This window comes from Equus quagga, chromosome 9 (assembly GCF_021613505.1).
Source record: "Equus quagga isolate Etosha38 chromosome 9, UCLA_HA_Equagga_1.0, whole genome shotgun sequence".
Classification (NCBI taxonomy): Eukaryota; Metazoa; Chordata; class Mammalia; order Perissodactyla; family Equidae; genus Equus; species Equus quagga.
In genome coordinates, this window is record NC_060275.1 from 72,954,642 (window position 1) to 72,971,913 (window position 17,272).

Genomic DNA, 17,272 nt, shown 5'->3' on the forward strand with positions numbered 1-17,272 from the left:
GGGCAGTTTGGCTAGCCACTGATGCCCAACTAGAGGCTAAAACTTAAGTTAGAAAGTTGAGGGAAGAGCTGAAATTAGAGGACACATGAGTTGTCCACTACTCTCTTAAGCTTCGGGGCTGAGAGACAAGGTAGAAGAGCAGAATAAGAAGTTAGAGACCTTAGCACGCCATTTTGCAAAACTAGGAGGGCACAAGCTGCTGTAGGTTAAGTTGCCAGCACTTGTGACAAAGCCTTATTAGGATGCTAAGAGGCAGAATCCCTGGGAAAGTGAAGAGAGCAAAGGGGAGGGTGTCACGATGATTGACAATAAAACAGACAGAGTGCCCCATGTCATCGGACGCCTAATGCAAAGGAAAATTTTAAATAGTAACTACCCTAAACTGCTGATAACAGAACTATACACCCTAAAACTCCTAGGAGAAAACTTGCATTCTTTCTTTGTCCACTGCAGTTATAAATCCTATCATATCTTTGAAACGTTAACACCCGAGGAGGTAATCAAAACAGAGACTGAAGGAAAAAAAAGGGAAAAGAGGCTTTTCAAAATACAGAGTGCTACACAACCTCCTTGCCCAAAATCCTCCATAATTATTCATCATGGGGAAATGCAAATCTTAAAACTTTTCTCCATAAATATTAGTAAAAACCTTTTAGCCACCTGAATGGCTACCTGAAGTACAGCTAAAGTTTTGGAATGAAAGTTATGGGGTCTCTGTTGTGTCTGTCTGCATGTCTGTCTATGGATATTAGGCATATGTGAAGTTTTTCTCCTTCCAGAGGGTAGTGTGAAAATTATTTTATAAAAAAACTACATTCAACTGGCTTAAAGAAAAAATCAGCTTTAATATCAATAATGTACTTATGTAACACTGAAACTGAATTTTCTTTCATCTGATAAAAAGAAAGTTTTCTTGAAGTATTGGTCTGTTCTTTTTTTTTTCCACTTTTTTGTACTGAAGTATATTAACATACAACATTATATTAGTTTCAGGTGTACAACACAATGATTCGATATTTGTATACACTGTGAAATGATCACCACAATAACTCTATTTATTATTGGTCTGTTCTTGATAAGATTGTGAAAGGTTTTTCTTGACCTTTTAAGTAATATGCCTAGATAACAAAGACTCTTTGTTTTATCAAAATAATTTCTTGAGCTTCATGTTGTCTTTATCAGGTCTTTGATTACTTAAGAAAACTGAGTCTTCTCCATTAATAGAGCTAAGGTTTTTTTTACAACTATGTAACTTCCTGTATTTGCCTTTGAAGTTTTTAATTGTCATTTTGGTTAAATGAATAACTAAATATTGTTTCACAGTGACCTCTGATCCTATTTAAACAAGTGTTTTCAACCTTCTGATATTTTTGACAAACCTCCCCAAAATCAAATTCTAAATGAAATCTTGTTGACCTTGAACTAACTTTGGGATTTTCCAGAGGGCCTCTAGAACATCTTGAAAGATGTGTTTTCTCTTCTTAGAAAAAAGAGATATTAAACTAATTAGGCTTATCTGATACATTAAATTACATGGGAAGCATTGCCAAATAAAGTGACACTAAATTTACTTCAGGTTATTTTATATTAATATATGTGTTTTTGTTTGGTTGGTTTTTATTTTTGTTTGTTTTTGTTGGTTTGTTTGTTTTGCTGAGGAAGATTAGCCCTGAGTGAACATCTATGCCAATCATCCTCCACTTTCTATGTGGGTTGCTGCCACAGCATGGCTGATGAGTGGTATAGGTTCATGTCCAGGATCTGAACCTGCGAACCCAGGCCCCTGAAGCAGAGCATGCTGAACTTAACCTCTACACCACAGGGCCGGCCCCAATAAATGTTGTTAATATAAGTGTTCCTGCGAAAGTGCGTCATCTTCAAAGAGATTCATGCTAAAGATTCTAACAAGACAAAAACAAGGTTTCTGATAAGTAAGATCAATTTACCTTCAAGTGGGAAGGGCAACAATGGACCTTTCACATGATTCCCCATGGCTGCCTGAACAGCCTCACAATATGTCATGGGATGGTAACCCGAAATCTGTCTCCGTTTTTCTTCCCCATATCAGTAAAATGGACCCATTACATTGATGATATAATGTTAACACGTGAAGACTTGCCTCTGTTGCAGGACACTCTGCAGACTTTGCTGGAACGTCTATGAGGGAGAGGATGGGCAGTGAACCTGCAGAAAATTCAAGGCTCAGGCACCGCCATAACGTTTTGGGGAGTCCTTTGGTTGGGTAAGATGTGCACTGTCCCAGAAGCTACGACTGATAAAATGCAAGCCTATCCAACTCCTAAGAATATGGAAGAGACGCAAGCCTTTGCAGGGATTTTGAGGTTTTTGAAAGACTTATTCTCCACCTAACAGCACTTCTGTCCCTTATACCACCTGGTAAAGATAGAGTATATATGGGACTGGGGATCAGAGCAGCAAGCCAGCTGTCAGAGGGCAAAAATTCTAGTGAAACAAATTAAAGTTCAGGCCTCTCCCAAGCAGGGCTATGATTTCAGTTAGATGTGTCTGTGACTCTAGAAGGTATGGGTTGAGCACCGTGGCAGAGACAACAAAAGGAGAGAATACCCCTAGGATTTTGGTCCCAGAGAGTACAAGGGGGCAAAAACCTGATATGCCCCCAGAGATCAACAGCTGCTAGCAGTGTACACAGTGCTCCTCTAGGTAGAGCCTCTCACAAAGGAACAGCATATCATGGTAAGAACTTCCTTTTCCTATCAAGGAGTGGGTTAAGAATATGTTCCATCAATCCACCACTGCCATGGCACAAACCCCCACTTTGACTAAGTGGCATGCCTGTTTGCAGCAGAGGAGCACCCTGTCCGCCAGCCCACTGTCTCTAGAAATGCAGGTGCTTCTAAGCCGTGTAGAGTGTCCAGTTCCTCCAAATGCCCCCATCCCTATTCCTGTAGTGGCCCCTGTAGTCTGTAGAGAAGGAATAAAAGAAATTCCCAGTAATGTCTGGTATACAGAAGGAAACAGAAACAAACTGCAGCAGCCAGTGGGCTAAATGCAGAGTGGTTTGGCTGGTGATCATTCCTGAGCCCATTAACCCTTTGCACTGAGAGCTGGGCTCTTCTAAAGGTATTAACCCTATGGCTTGGAGAAGGGGAAGCCGATGGATGGACGATCATGAATAAGCCTTTGTGGGATCAGGATACACAGAAAGACATTTGGGTTCACCTACAAGAGCCTGAGGCAATCCCCATTATTTTCGATGTCCCAACTCATAAGGCATTAACACTCCCTGGCAATCAGGAAGCTGATGCTGTAGTTGCGTCACGAGCCCTAGCAACTGACCCATGCAGCAGAATGAATGCTTAATAAGAGCAGCCACTGCAGCATCCAGGTGGGATGGTGTATTGCCAAAGATGCCGGATTGCTCTTGAAATACAGTGACTTGGTTAATGCAAGAAGAGCACATCCTGTGTGTTCTAAACAACACCGAGGCAACTATCAAAGAAGTCTAGAGTCATTCACTGGAGTTCCCAAATGGTAAGGGACTGGTAAATTGATTATATTGGCCCCCTCCTCCGAGTGAGGATTCTAAATATGCCTTGGTTTCTGTGGACCTTGCACCTGGCTTTTTCCTGTTGCAGAGCAAACCATGCTGCCACCATTAAGGGATTAAAGAAGCTGAGTATAAAGTACAGATATCCTTGTTGCCAAAGTGATAGCATTCACATTTCAAAGGTCATGATATGCAAAACTGGGCAAAAGAACATGACATCAAATGGAGGTTCCATCTCCCCTATAATCTACAAGCAGCAAAGTTAATGGGAAGGATAAATAGAATATTAAAGCAACAGATTAAATTACCAACAGGTAAAACTTCCTGGACTAAAGTACTGTCCCAGGCTTTAGTACATTTAAATGATCAACCAGTAGGGCCTATTGCCCCATACGCCTGACTGGGGACCCCTACTGAGACACCCAATACCATAAAGGTATGGAAGTCATGGGAAACACTGTCTTATCATCATGGATCAACATGCTATGTTGCTGAGAATACCAAGCCTCATCATGCCTGGGGAAAAAATTATCTCCTGGATTTTGCAATGGGATATCCTGCTGAGATGAGTGAGTTACTTCACACCATTGGGTGAGAGGGAGCTATTCAATCTCCATTTGAATCTCACTGTCCTGCTGTAAGCTGGACCTGTTGAAACACAACTATACCTGGAATGAAAAATGCACCACTGAAAGACAGGAGGAGGTATGGGTTCTGGTCTGGCATATGCCACCCCTAGTCCATCTCCTCCTGCCTGGCAGTGCTGCCAACATACATGGTATACACAACCAGGTCAAATTCCTAAAGCTGCCAACCTCCCTCTCCTCAAGGCCAGATAGGCACATTCTGTTTTCCACTGGTATGATTATTTGGCCACTGTCTTTGTTCCCTCCATAGGCCTGGAGGATATTATAGCACATATAGAAGCCCTAACTAAATTCACCCAGCAAGCCTTAAATGATAGCCAACAAAAGCCTGCCCTTACTGAACAGTGAAAGGTCTCTAATGAAAAAAGCTGTCCTCCAAAATAGAATGGCCTTGGACATTACTGCCTTGTAAGGTGGAAGGACCTATGCCATTTTCCAGAGTGCTGTATGTTCACACCCGATGCGTCTGCTAATGTATCATCTTTATTAAATCACATGAGGCTGCAAGCGAACACCCTGAGTGATCCAACCCGCAGCCTAGGGAACTTAATAAATCAATGGTTCAGATCATGGGGCTCTTGGTGGAAAACCTATTACTTATTTTGGGAATTATCTGATCTGTGTTTTCTTTTGCGTGTGCCTCTATTGCTGCTGTGGTATCTGCCTCCAGGGCAGCCAGATGCCACCAAACAAGCCACGTCCATGCCAGTGAAACCTCTTGCTGATTGCTCACAGCACATTGCAAAAGGGGGGCATATAAAATTTCAAAAGTCAGTTATAAGGGGTGAAATGTTGGAGGGGGTAATTGAGAGGATGTGATCACCAGTTGACCTGAGAACTGGAACTGGGCAATGGGAGATTCCTCACCCCCTTCCCTGTGCTTGGAATGTACACTCTTCCCACCTCTTTCAAGGACGCAGCCCTGCGCGAGCAACGTGTTGCAAGACCATCTGGATGGTATATGTGACTGAACCCAGTTAAAGTTCTATGTAAAACCTTAGGATTTGGTGGGTGGGTGTGGAGATCTATTTGTCTTGTGGGCACCCAAAAGAAGCCCCATGTAAGTTCTCTTGCTTCTTAAACCTGCCACCTACCAAGGAGGGCAATCCTTGCCCTCCATGTACAGGGGCTGGTTTCAGATTTCACCTGGGAAGCTCTCAAAGTTATAAACCAACACAAGCTCTCCCCACCATGTTCTTTTTGGCTCCTGGGCTTTCTTTTATTTTGCTACAAAGTCATCTGTGCAACTACACAGCACATAATCAAATATTTCTAGAGAAGTTCTAGGTACTTGTAGCATAGGTTTTCAGGTTATCATAACCAGAAGCCTCCCTTTCTGTTGACCACTGCAAGAAAAACTTCTAATTCCTGTTATTTGGCAATGTAACACAGAGTTATAGTCATGATTCTCACAGTTTGTTCTGAAAACTGATTCAAAGTGTTGAAGGGAAGGGTTTACAGGGGAGGAAAGAGGATTAAGGTGGATTGAGGGCAAAGCTTCCTTGCCAGCTCTTTCAAAAAGGTAGAATAGGACAGAATCTCTCTTTTTAACAGACCAAGGACGAAATATGGGGAGAGGAAGACATTTCATCCCAAATACTCTATAACCAATAAGTAAACGTGTGACCTCAAAAATTCTGGGCCAGAAATTGCACTGCTAGTCACCAAGATTTTACTTTATGAAAATAGAAGCATTTTATTCTCCACACTGAAAGTAATGCTAGCCCTGATAGCAGTTCCACTACATGAAAGCCAGTACATATGGGGTTAAAACCAAAATCACCTACCCCCTTTCCCTGCCTCTCTAAGTCACATTTATATATAAATATTGGTTTCTTTAACCTTTGTATCCTTGAAGTTTATTACAGGAAAATTGATACCCAGAAAATAACAAGAAGCTGAAGCTCCCCAGACCCCAACTCCTCTGCTTCCTGGCACCAGAATCCACCATCCATCAACGAGGCAAACAACCAAGAACACTCACTTGTGGATTCCCTTATCTCACCATCTCCGTCCTTGAAAGCAGCAGGCCAAACACAGGCTCCTGGGAAAGCACCAACCAGCAAGGCCACACGCTGCCCCTCCCCACAAGCAGCCACATTCCTCACAAGCTTTAAAAACCCTTAGCTCCCATCTTTTGAGGAGATGAATTTGACGGCCTACTCTTGTCTCCCAGCTGCAAAAAAACCCCCTTCCTTGCTGTAAGTCTGGCATTCCAGTTTTCACTTTGGCCGCTCTTGTGCGACCGGTAAAGAGAACCTGTGTTTGTGGTTGGTAACAAAGGTGGAGTCCTTGTTGAAAATGCAAAATACATCATTATTCTCCTGTTCCCTTCAGGGGCTTCCTAGTGCTCTGCTGACCAGGCTGCTGCCCCTGCTCTGCCCCAGTCTGCTCTACAGTCCAGCAGTCTAGCCTTCTTTCAGCTTCTCCACTCCACTGGCTCGCTCCTCCTGCTTCTATCCTGGGATCCCTGGAAAGCTTGCCTCTAGGTTCCAGGTAGTATTGCCATATCCTTCAAGTCTCAGCTTAAATGCCCCTTTCTGGGGGACGGAGTGGGGTCTCCCTTAACCTATTATTTTCCTCCAAAGGCGTTTCTAGTTCTCCTTCAGAAAATTCGTCACACTTTTAATTACTTGTTCCACGTCTGTGTTCCTTCCTGAGTTGCACACCCCTTAACAGTTAATCTACTGTATCGCTAGCACAGTGTTGGGCACTTATTAGCCAAACAAATGAGTGAATAAGCAAGCAGGCATAGGCAAGACAAAAAACGTCATTCTTTCCTTACTTTGCTTAAATTCAGGACACAACTTATTCACATCACCAGGGTAAATTTAGCAAATACCACCAAAGGAAGTTGCTCTCAGGCCATAAAGCTGTTATAGAGACTGACTTTTTAGAGACTCCATTTTAGAACATGACCTGAGTTTCATGACATCATATGTAGTTTGATGACTATATGTTACTGGAAGTATTCAAATTATTTACAATCCTTTTTATGAAGCTATCCATCAGAAAATAGTACTTTTTCTCTTTTTAATTAGTAATGCGCCAGAAAGTGGTAGATTCTTCACATGTTTTAAATGAAAATCTCTACATATGAAACATGAAGTCAAGGAGTTGGTATCTTAAATATCAGCTAATATTTTTTAGCATAGCACTTAAGTGGCAATAGCTCCTTTAATCATCAGCACATTCCTAAGAGGTAGGGATTGTTAACTTCATTTTATAGATGATGACACTGAGGCCTAGAGAAGTTAAGAAACTTCCCAAACTATTCCCACCATTTTGTGAGGAGGAAGTTCTTATTTTCCAGAGTCTTGAGATTTCTAAGAACAAGAGAAGTGAGGCAGATTGAAGTCCTTACAGATAGTTCAAAGTTGGGATGGAGAAAAGTGCTATTTAGTCATTTACTGGAACAGAGGAGACAACAAATATCATTGGCTGTCTTCCCCTCGCTGCTGGCATCTTGGCTGAAATAGTAAGAAAAGTAGAAGGTAAGAAATGGAAGCAGTAACTAGCTCCAAGCTTCAAGATCTACATTCAGTCTCATTTTTTTTTGCTGAGGAAGATTCACCCTGAGCTAACATCTGTTGCCAATCTTCCCTCTATTTTGTATATGAGCCACCATTACAGCATGGCCAGTGACAGATGAGTGGTGTAGGTCCATGCCCGGGAACTGAACCCAAGCTGCAGAAGTGGAGCACGCCAAACTTAACCACTAGGCCCCCAGGGCTGGCCCTACATCCAGTCTTGATCAGCTTTTGGGTGATCAGAAGTATTCTCCTTTAGCCATTCTAAAAATAAAATAGAGCCCAATAAGTTACAGAGTCCACAAAAACTCTGAGACCACACTCCAATCTTACCATATGGATACTGGTACTTTTTCACTTATTAACATTCACTTTGCCTTTGTGTACTTTCTCCTCTTTCTTTGGAATTATGCAATCCACATCACAGCATACCCGATTTTCTATCATTTATTCTCTTGTTCTTATAAGTTCACCACTGTCTGGTAGCAAATACTTCTGCACACAGCTGTTCTATACAGTCCTTCAGCACGGATCTGCCTCAAATCCAGTGATGCTCTTAAAAGGTGTCCTAAGGTGAGGATTTTGCTTATAATCCTAAAACAGCCACACTACACGTTGTTTCTTCTGTCTTCTCATTCAGTGAAGCACTTGGAGACTCCTCAAGTATGCAGGGTTTAGCTTGCCTTCTTTAAATGTTTCCAGATACCCAACACACTAACTTATCCTACATTCTGAACAGTTACTCATGACTTTCAGTAAATCCAACATCCAGTTTCAGAACAAAACTTTTAATGGTGATTAGTAAGATCATTAACGTAACTGATTCAATTTGTAAAATTTCTTTAAAGTTCAGTTTTTTGAGAATAACACTATTTTAAAAAGCAGCAGTTGCACATTTCCCCCCTCACACAAAATCTTATAAGGAATCCCAAAATATCAACTGACAAAAGCAATGACGGGGTTAAATATTTCACTATTTTCAGAATCCCTAAGGCACAAATTGAGCACTGTGGATATAAAACACAGTATTCATGTGATTACTACCTATCAAGTCTCAAATTAATGTTATATTACAATTCCTTTCAATAATAAATCTTCCTTTGTTCCACAGAACTTCAGAGGTTTCCTTTTAGGTTGCTTTATTTTTTTTTCTTCCTATACACTTCAAACATGAGGAGATCTTCCCAGACTTAATATTAAATAGACAGGTGAGGAAATTACCCAAGGTCACTTTTCTGCCCACCTGCTCAGCCCTACAGTAGCAGAGCTTGCTGACACACAAAGTACTCAGTCCGGTTTCCCTGTCTCTAACAGGCCTTCATGACCTTCTACTCTGTTCTTCAGAGGGAGCACCTTGCACTATCCTTTATTGCCTATCTGTTTCCCTGAGAGAAGAACTGACTGACCCATGAAAACAACCGTAGCTCCAATTGCTGCTCTGTATTATCACCAGGGTTCTCCGCATCTCAGGTCTCCAAATGCTCTGTGGCACCCGCCACAAACCCCCTACATTCTGCCTAGTGTCTTCCTGGAATTTGCTGGGAACTCAGAAATTGAAAGAAAATCCAGCAGTTCCTGCCTCACAGAGCAGTGTCTGAGAGGTAGAGAGGGATGTCTTCCCAGTGTGCTGGTTAGCAGAGGACCTAAAGCGTCTCAGGGAATTGACTTAAGGGGCAGAAAACACCCTCTTCGTCTGAATTTATCGGGCAATCTGTATCAAGAGGCAACGGTGGGATAGGGATATGCAGGTGCTGGCGTGGAGAAATTCTTCTCAGTTGAGGATAATCTACTTCTTAATTAAGGTCACTTCCTCCTGGTTTTTGTGTTTTAGGAGTTTTTCACTTTTTGGTTTTGTGGTGAGTTTAAAATTTATTCTACATCTTCATAGGAACCTAATGAAAAATGAGAAAACGCTACACTGGAGGCTGCTATTTAGAAGCTATTTTTGAACTGAGAAATTCTTTTACACAAATTGTTAAAGATTAATAACTTTAGGTATATTCCAGTGATAAACTGTATAGAATATTTATTTCTTCATTTATTTATACCCTTATAGATTTATACCATATTTACAAAGAATTTATGAAGATAAGGCAGAAAACTGAAAACCTTAGGAAGACCAAGGTTGTGACCACATGTTGAGTCACAAAACTGTTCCAAAAAACAGAGTAGAGAATGCCGACAAATTTAAAATATTGATGTTTCTAAACTTCAGAATAAGAAAATACAAACAAAATTAAGAGACAACTCACAGACAGGAAGAAGAAATTTACAAATATAAGCAAATGGTTAATAACCATAATTAATTCTACAGCACAAATTTTCTAAAAGACAAATATTCAACAGAAAAATGAATAAAGAATACAAAAGTACAATTCCCAGAAGAGGAAACCCAAATGACCGACAATCATATGAAAACTGTTCAACTTCACCAGAAACCAGGAAAATTAAAACTAAAACAAGATACAATTTCACGCCCCTCAAATTGGAAAAATTTTTAAAGTCTGATAATATCAAGTGTAAAAATGATAGGAAGCAACAACAAGCATCTCATAAACTGCTATGGGAGGTATAACTAGGCACGACAATTTTGGAAAGCAATTTGGCAAGATTTGATAAAATAAAACTTGTATCTATGGATTTGCAGTTCTGCTACAGGTTTGTATGTGCAAAAGGAAATTTCCTATCACATAAGAATGTTCGTGTTAGCAACATGTTATGGTAGTAGCAAAAAACTGCAAATAACCCAAGTGTTCATCAACAGGAGATCTGACAAATTTTTGTTCATTGATGCAATGGAATACTATATAGCAATAAAAGTTAATAAACTAAAGCTATATGTATCTAGAAAAAAATTCTACTGTTAAACAAGAAAACTAGGCTGCAGAAGTATATACACAGCATAGTAAAGTTTGCAAAAATTTTATAGCATGTACAACAACTGTTGTACTGTTTACTGATACATGGATATATAGCAAAAGTATAAATACACAAATGGGAATGACAGACACCAAGTTTAAGATAATGGTAACCTCCATTCCAGCTGGGTCTTAAAGGATAGAGAGAATTTAGATAGCATTAGTCAAGTAGAGTGGAGAGGAATGGGTATCTTGAGCGAGGAAATAATATAAGCCAAAATACTAAGTTGGGAAAGGACATAGTTTTTTGGTGAGCAAAAAGTATAATGCCTGACTAGAGCAGAGAAAGCTTACTTAGGACCCTACAGCCTTAGCTAGTTCTAAGCCAGACAGGTGCAGCTATACAAATATTTATTACAAGAATTTATATCTCCTCCAGAACACAAACGGTCTGGGAAAAAATAGGTTCTACCTTAAAACCAAAAATTCGAGCAGAATATGGCCAGGAAAATATGTTAGTTTTAATTTCTATATTAAATAAACTTTAAGTAGATAGTCCAATTTACCCATTATATCATTGGCCCTCATGCTGCCCTAAATTGGTGTCCATACTTCAATTCTGGCCCATGGGATAATTTTTTTCAACAAATTTCTGAATATGCCAGGCAATTCTCATTCAGAGTAAGTCTCATGCTTATATCAGCAATTTATGACAGAGGTGTGGAAGATGCTTTTAAAATCTGTGCTAATGATCTGTTGGTTGTTTCTAAGGTTTTCCAGCTATCAAACTATCAGTTAATGAATAAGGTAAAGAGATTACAGAACTTGAGGGCAGTTCTATTATTAAGAGAATAATCTCTGGGAGCTGGCCCAGCAGCACAGCGGTTAAGTTCACCCGCTCCACTTCAGCAGCCCAGGGTCCATGGGTTCAGATCCTGGGTGCAGACCTACACATGGCATATCAAGCTATGCTGTGGCAGGCGGCCCGCATATAAAGTAGAGGAAGATGGGCACGGATGTTAGCTCAGGGTCAATCTTCCTCAGCAAAAATAGAGCAGGATTGGAAGCGGATGTTACCTCCAGGCAAACCTTCCTCAAAAAAAAAGAATAATCTCTAATATTTCACTTTGCCACAGAGAAATGTATCAAGATAAAAAAATGCAACAGCTCCCATTTCTTGAGCTAGTTTTTCTAAGAGACTTACCATTCAAGTCATTTCCTCAAATATTTTCTAAAATCTAAGAAAGCAATAAAACACCTTGTTAAGTGGTTAATATTTACTGTACCATATGTACTTAGTTTTCATCAATATGATTCTATTTTTGTATACTTTACTACAAACTAGGGCCAAAACGATATTTTAACGTGAGCATTTTTATTTTATTGGGGGCTGCCTACTTACTGGGGCTGTTTTGATGAGTGGATTTTTTTTGAAGTATAACTGACATACAATATCCTATTAGTTTCAGGTGTGCATCATAGTGATTCAATATTTGTATACGTTACAAAATGATCACCACAATAAATCTAGCTACCATCTAGCACCATACAAAGTTATTACAATATTGCTGACTATATTCCCTACATTGTACATTACATCCTCATGACTTATTTATTTTATAACTAGAATTGTGTACCTCTTAATCCCCTTCACCTGTTTTGCCCACCCTTAAACCTCCAGATGAGGGGAAATTTTTTTTTTTTTTAAAGATTTTATTATTTCCTTTTTCTCCCCAAAGCCCCCCGGTACATAGTTGTATATTCTTCGTTGTGGGTTCTTCTAGTTGAGGCATGTGGGACACTGCCTCAGCGTGGTCTGACGAGCAGTGCCATGTCCGCGCCCAGGATTCGAACCAACGAAACACTGGGCTGCCTGCAGCAGAGCGCGCGAACTTAACCACTCGGCCACGGGGCCAGCCCCAGATGAGGGGAAATTTTGACAAGCTCTTAAAAATAAACTATTAAATTTCCAAGTTGAGGGAAAAAAATCATTGTTATACATGAAAGAGATATCCTAATCCTTCCCTGAGCCTCCTTCCTTCCTGAGCCAACTACCTCCTGACCAAAGGTGGCGATGAAAGATGAAGTAGGGTCAGAGATTAGAGTAAGGGTCAGAGGTAAGGTACAACTCATGGATGGGAGGAGATGGACATGGACCATTATCTGGGAGACAAATCATGCATATGTAACCAGGAGGTAATGTTTACTATCACACTTGCTCATCTTAGAAAGGGCCATTCTAGGGGAAAACTTCTGTTTGTCTGCTAAAAATTTATTTGTCACTTCAATAGTCTGCATCTCAAAACCTATGATTTCTCTTAAAGTTATCATTCACTCACAGTTAGAGAGAGATCTGGCTGCCAAATAATGGAATGTTTTTCCATTTGAATATAAAAAAGACAGTACCTCTTCTTTTTATATGCCCTGATTATGCAATTATTACGCAGTGGAATGGAGTATATTTGCAGGCACAGTATTATCCCTGTTCTCAAGCTATAGACTGCACAGAAAACTCCCTACTTCTAACTGTTCCTCAGAAAATGATTTCACATGTTTATCATAAAAATTTCTTCTTGGGGCCAGCCTGGTGGCATAGTGGTTAAGTTCTCATGCTCTGCTTTGGCAGCCCAGGGGTGGCCAGTTTGTATCCCAGACACGGACCTACACACTGCTTGTCGAGCCATGCAGTGGTAGGTGTCCCACATATAAAATGGAGGAAGACAGGCATGGATGTTAGTTCAGGGCCAGTCTTCCTCACCAAAAATAATTTCTTCTTGATGATTTTAGAGGACTAGGCCAATATTTCCTTAAATGCTGTTATACTTTTAACAGATTTCTGCCATTTATAATATATAATATACAATACATATAATACAGTTATAAAATTTTCAAACAACCAAGAAATGAAGAAAATGAATGTATTTGGTAATTGGTGTGATCAGGAAAATCTGTTGCACACACAACTTACTAATAATTTTTTTAAAAATATCTGTTTTATATGTTGATGAGGCTATTTTGATCTAGCTGTATTACTCTCAAAACACATATGGGGGGGCAAATTTCATGATTCTAAATTATTAGAAAGATTTACACTTGTGTTTATGTGAAGTCCAAACTTTTATATGAAATATACTCCCAACTTAATACTGTTTCAGTATTATATGTGACTGACTTAATGTATTCTACTTCGAAAAAGTAATTGATAGGTTACAATACAAATTATTAGTTTCAAAATGTTTACAACATGCAAATGTACATATATATATCTATGTACCAATGTACACACAGATATAGAACTTCAGCCTAGAACTAAGCATTGCCTCCATCAGAATAGTCACTCTGGGAAGGTTGCAAACTTATTCTAACAATGTTGCCATTATTTAAATTTTTTTTTTTTTTGAGGAAGATTAGCCCTGAGCTAACACCTGCCACCAATCCTCCTGGTTTTGCTGAGGAAGACTAGCCCTGAGCTAAAATCTGTGTCCATCTTCCTCTAATTTATATGTGGGACGCCTGCCACAGCATGGCCTGATACACAGTATGTAGGTCCCTACCTGGGATTCAAACTGACGAATCCTGGGCCGCTGAAGCAGAATGTGTGATTTAAAACTATTTTTAAACCACCCTTTTGAAAGTGCTGTCATAGCCTTCAGGATAACGTTTTAAATATACTTCATAGCGGTAAAATATTGAAGGTAGAACTGAGTTTTGCAGCTGCACAGAAATCATTATGCCAAGTTTCGCAAATTAAATAGGTGTTCAAACTGATTATAAACTTATTTTAAAAAATACAAACAAAAAACAAGTGCTTAGAGAAGTGATGCTAAAATCATGTTTTCATGTTGCTTGGAAATTGACTAAAAATTTCAAAAGATTCAAAACATTGTGTCTAGCAGTAGCACTTTTGGAATAAGTGTTCAGCCTCTTAAAGTGACTATTTGGAATGACCACTCTCTTGAAAAACATTCATGACCCATTCTTAGGGGAGATGGCAATGTTTCATGACTCTATAATCACACTTTGAAGTCACAAAGCAGCTCTCTTCCATGGAGTTTAAAACATTTTCCAGACATTACTTCACCAATTCTCCAAATATCTCTTACCAGAGAAAGGACAGATTATCATTCTTTTTTCAGATGGTTGAGTGAAGGTGGTGTAACGGAAAGAGAATTAGAAATGTTTATTTCATGAGTCAATACTTAAGCCTAGGCATACTGTGCCCCAAAATGTGTGCTATGTAGTTAGCAAAATTTAAGTGAAAATTTTTAACTTTATGCTGCTTGATAAAGAGGCATTATATGAGGATGGCGTGTCACAAAATATTACAGAGATCCATTAAAATGATTATTAATTCATTGCATAATTGCCTGGAAAAATTCTTGCTTGATGTATGAGAGTTACTTATTAAAGAAGCTGGTATCTATCCTCAGATACACTCATAAAAATCACACCTATTTTACAAAGAAAGTAAGCTTGTTTTTCTAAAAAAGAAAAAAGCCTCTTCTTTGAACTTTAGAAGAAAAAAAAAATCTTCACTTTGAAAAACCAAATATATATAAATGAAAGAGAGGAAGAAAAATGAGACAATAAAGATCTACTGGCAAAATCATTTAAAAGCAAACCCTAGGGAAATTGGTAAATTGCAGATGCCTCTGGAGAGAGAAGAAAGCACAACATAATACGCACATGATTACAAGTTAATTTTCACTGAAATTAATGACTATTCTCCTAAATTTTTAATTCTTTTGTATGAGAAAAGAAAACTTGCTGCTCAATATTCATGGACACCCGGGAGCTCCCCTCCTCCATTTTAATTATTCATCAAATATATATTTAAAGCCTCTGCTATGGTCATCACTAAGTATCTCTGGGCTCCCAGGGGCACCATATTTATACAGGAGATTAAAGGTTTGACAAATGAAAAACAAAGGAATTTAGTCCTTCTTGTGACTCTAGTGATCCTAGTCAACAACCGAAATGATTCTGGCCTTTTACGTACCACTTTTAAGGGTACTATTCCAGGAGTCTGAAAGGACTCAACTGTATTTTTTAAGAAAGGTTTTAGTAATTAATGAGTAAATAAAAATATAATGAGCATCAACAGGCACTGAGAGCTCTAAATTTTGTTTCAGGTTGAGCGACTGGGCGGAGGACAACTCTCATTCAGGCAAGTTCTAATCACAGCTCCCACAAGGGCAGACTGCTTAGTTTTGACAGAATCACTTTTTCTCCTGGGTGCCTCAGTTGTCTGGTCTATAAATCGGGGTAATTTAATAGTAACCTGCCCACATCAAGGCTCCTTTGAAGTTACTAATGAACGCTCTCCCGGGTGCACTTGAAACTATCAGATGTTACAAAAATACTGAGCACTAGCTCGAAAAAGACCACGGTAATACAGACACGTTAGTGCTCATGACGGCACTAATAACAATCCCCCCAAGAACCCCCGCCCCACCGCCGCCCCGCCGCATTTCACGGCTTACTCCTGACCTCTGCCCGGCAGACAGTCTGTACCCTCCGGACCCCAGGCGGCGACAAAGCAGCTGAAACGCCGATACCGAAATGGACCAGACAAAAGAAAGTGGATCTGCGCCGAGGGCCGCGGCCGTGGAGGGCGTGTGCCGGCTGCCCCCACGCGCTCCGAGGGGACACCGGGCGCCGCTCCTCAGCTCCGACCTGGAGGGCGCCCCACGGCCGAGCCCCGCCGCCCGCTCCCGCCTCCGCGGGCCCGCCGCGCCCCCACCACGCCCCCGGCGCCGCCCGGCTCACGTTTCCAGGCGCCGGGTAATTCCACGCTCTCCCGGGCCGCGTCCCGAGGCGGCCGCCGAGAGCCTCAGGTGCGAAAGTTGAGCCGCCGCCGCCTCACCTGAGGCCGCGCCAGCCCCAGCCCTGCCCAGCCCAGCCCTCGGGGCGTCCTGCCCTGGGCGAGCGGGGCCCCCGAGCCGGCGCGGCGAGGCAGGGCCGCCCGAGGCCGGAGCCCTCAGGAAGGCGCGCCCCGCTGGGCTCCGAGCCACCGGCCCTCACCTGCGTCCCCGTCCTGGAGCCGCCTGCTCCGCGCCTTCGCGCGCCCACCCGCAGCCCGGCTCCGAGGGCTCCGCCGGCCGCGATGCCAGGTTCGGAGAGACGGGAAGCGACAGGAGCCAAACCCCGCGGAAAGCGCTCGAGCTGCGCCTGCAGGCCGGACCCGCGGCCTCGGTCCTGCGCTGCCCGCCGCGGGCGGCCCTCTCACTCGCGCCGGCAGGCTCGGGCTGGACCCGCGTGTGGGCGGCGCAGGGCCGCGGGACCGTGGGAAAGTCCTTGGCTCCTGTCATGCCCTCACCGAGCAGCAGAAGTTGCTGTGCCTTCTTCTCCCTTCGCCTCATTGTCAGTCCCTCTGTTAATATCAGCCCTAATATCGGTTCCCCTGCAGTGAACCCAGCATATCTGGATTAAAACTAAAAGCACAAGTTGCCAGTTCCCTGGTTCTTTAGTTACACTCACATGTAAATACTTGTTTCTTTAACCTCTGACTCCTGGAAGCTTGACAACCAAATAGAAGTTACAAATTGTTAACGTCCAGATGACTCATGCTGGGCTCCCACTAAAGTTATGGCTAATCACAGGAACTTGAAGATCTTTCATAGAGAAACTAATGTCCAGAGAATATCAAGAAATCAAAGCTGCCCGTGTCCAACTCCTTGGCTTCCTGACGTCAGAGTCTACCTCCAC

General features: G+C 41.5%; 1 protein-coding gene across 3 annotated transcripts in view; it reads right to left on the reverse strand.

The window, feature by feature from the left end:
- RNF180 (ring finger protein 180) overlaps positions 1-16,855 on the reverse strand; it is a 205,269-nt gene extending 188,414 nt beyond the window's left edge. The window contains exon 1 of one of the 3 annotated variants that reach the window (XM_046671015.1): positions 16,589-16,855. The gene's annotated coding sequence lies outside the window, so the exon portion shown is untranslated. Of the gene's footprint in view, positions 1-16,054; positions 16,238-16,588 lie in introns of those variants that run through there. The other 2 variants (XM_046671017.1, XM_046671014.1) reach the window with 2 other exon arrangements.
- Between the last annotated feature and the right edge of the window lie 417 nt (positions 16,856-17,272).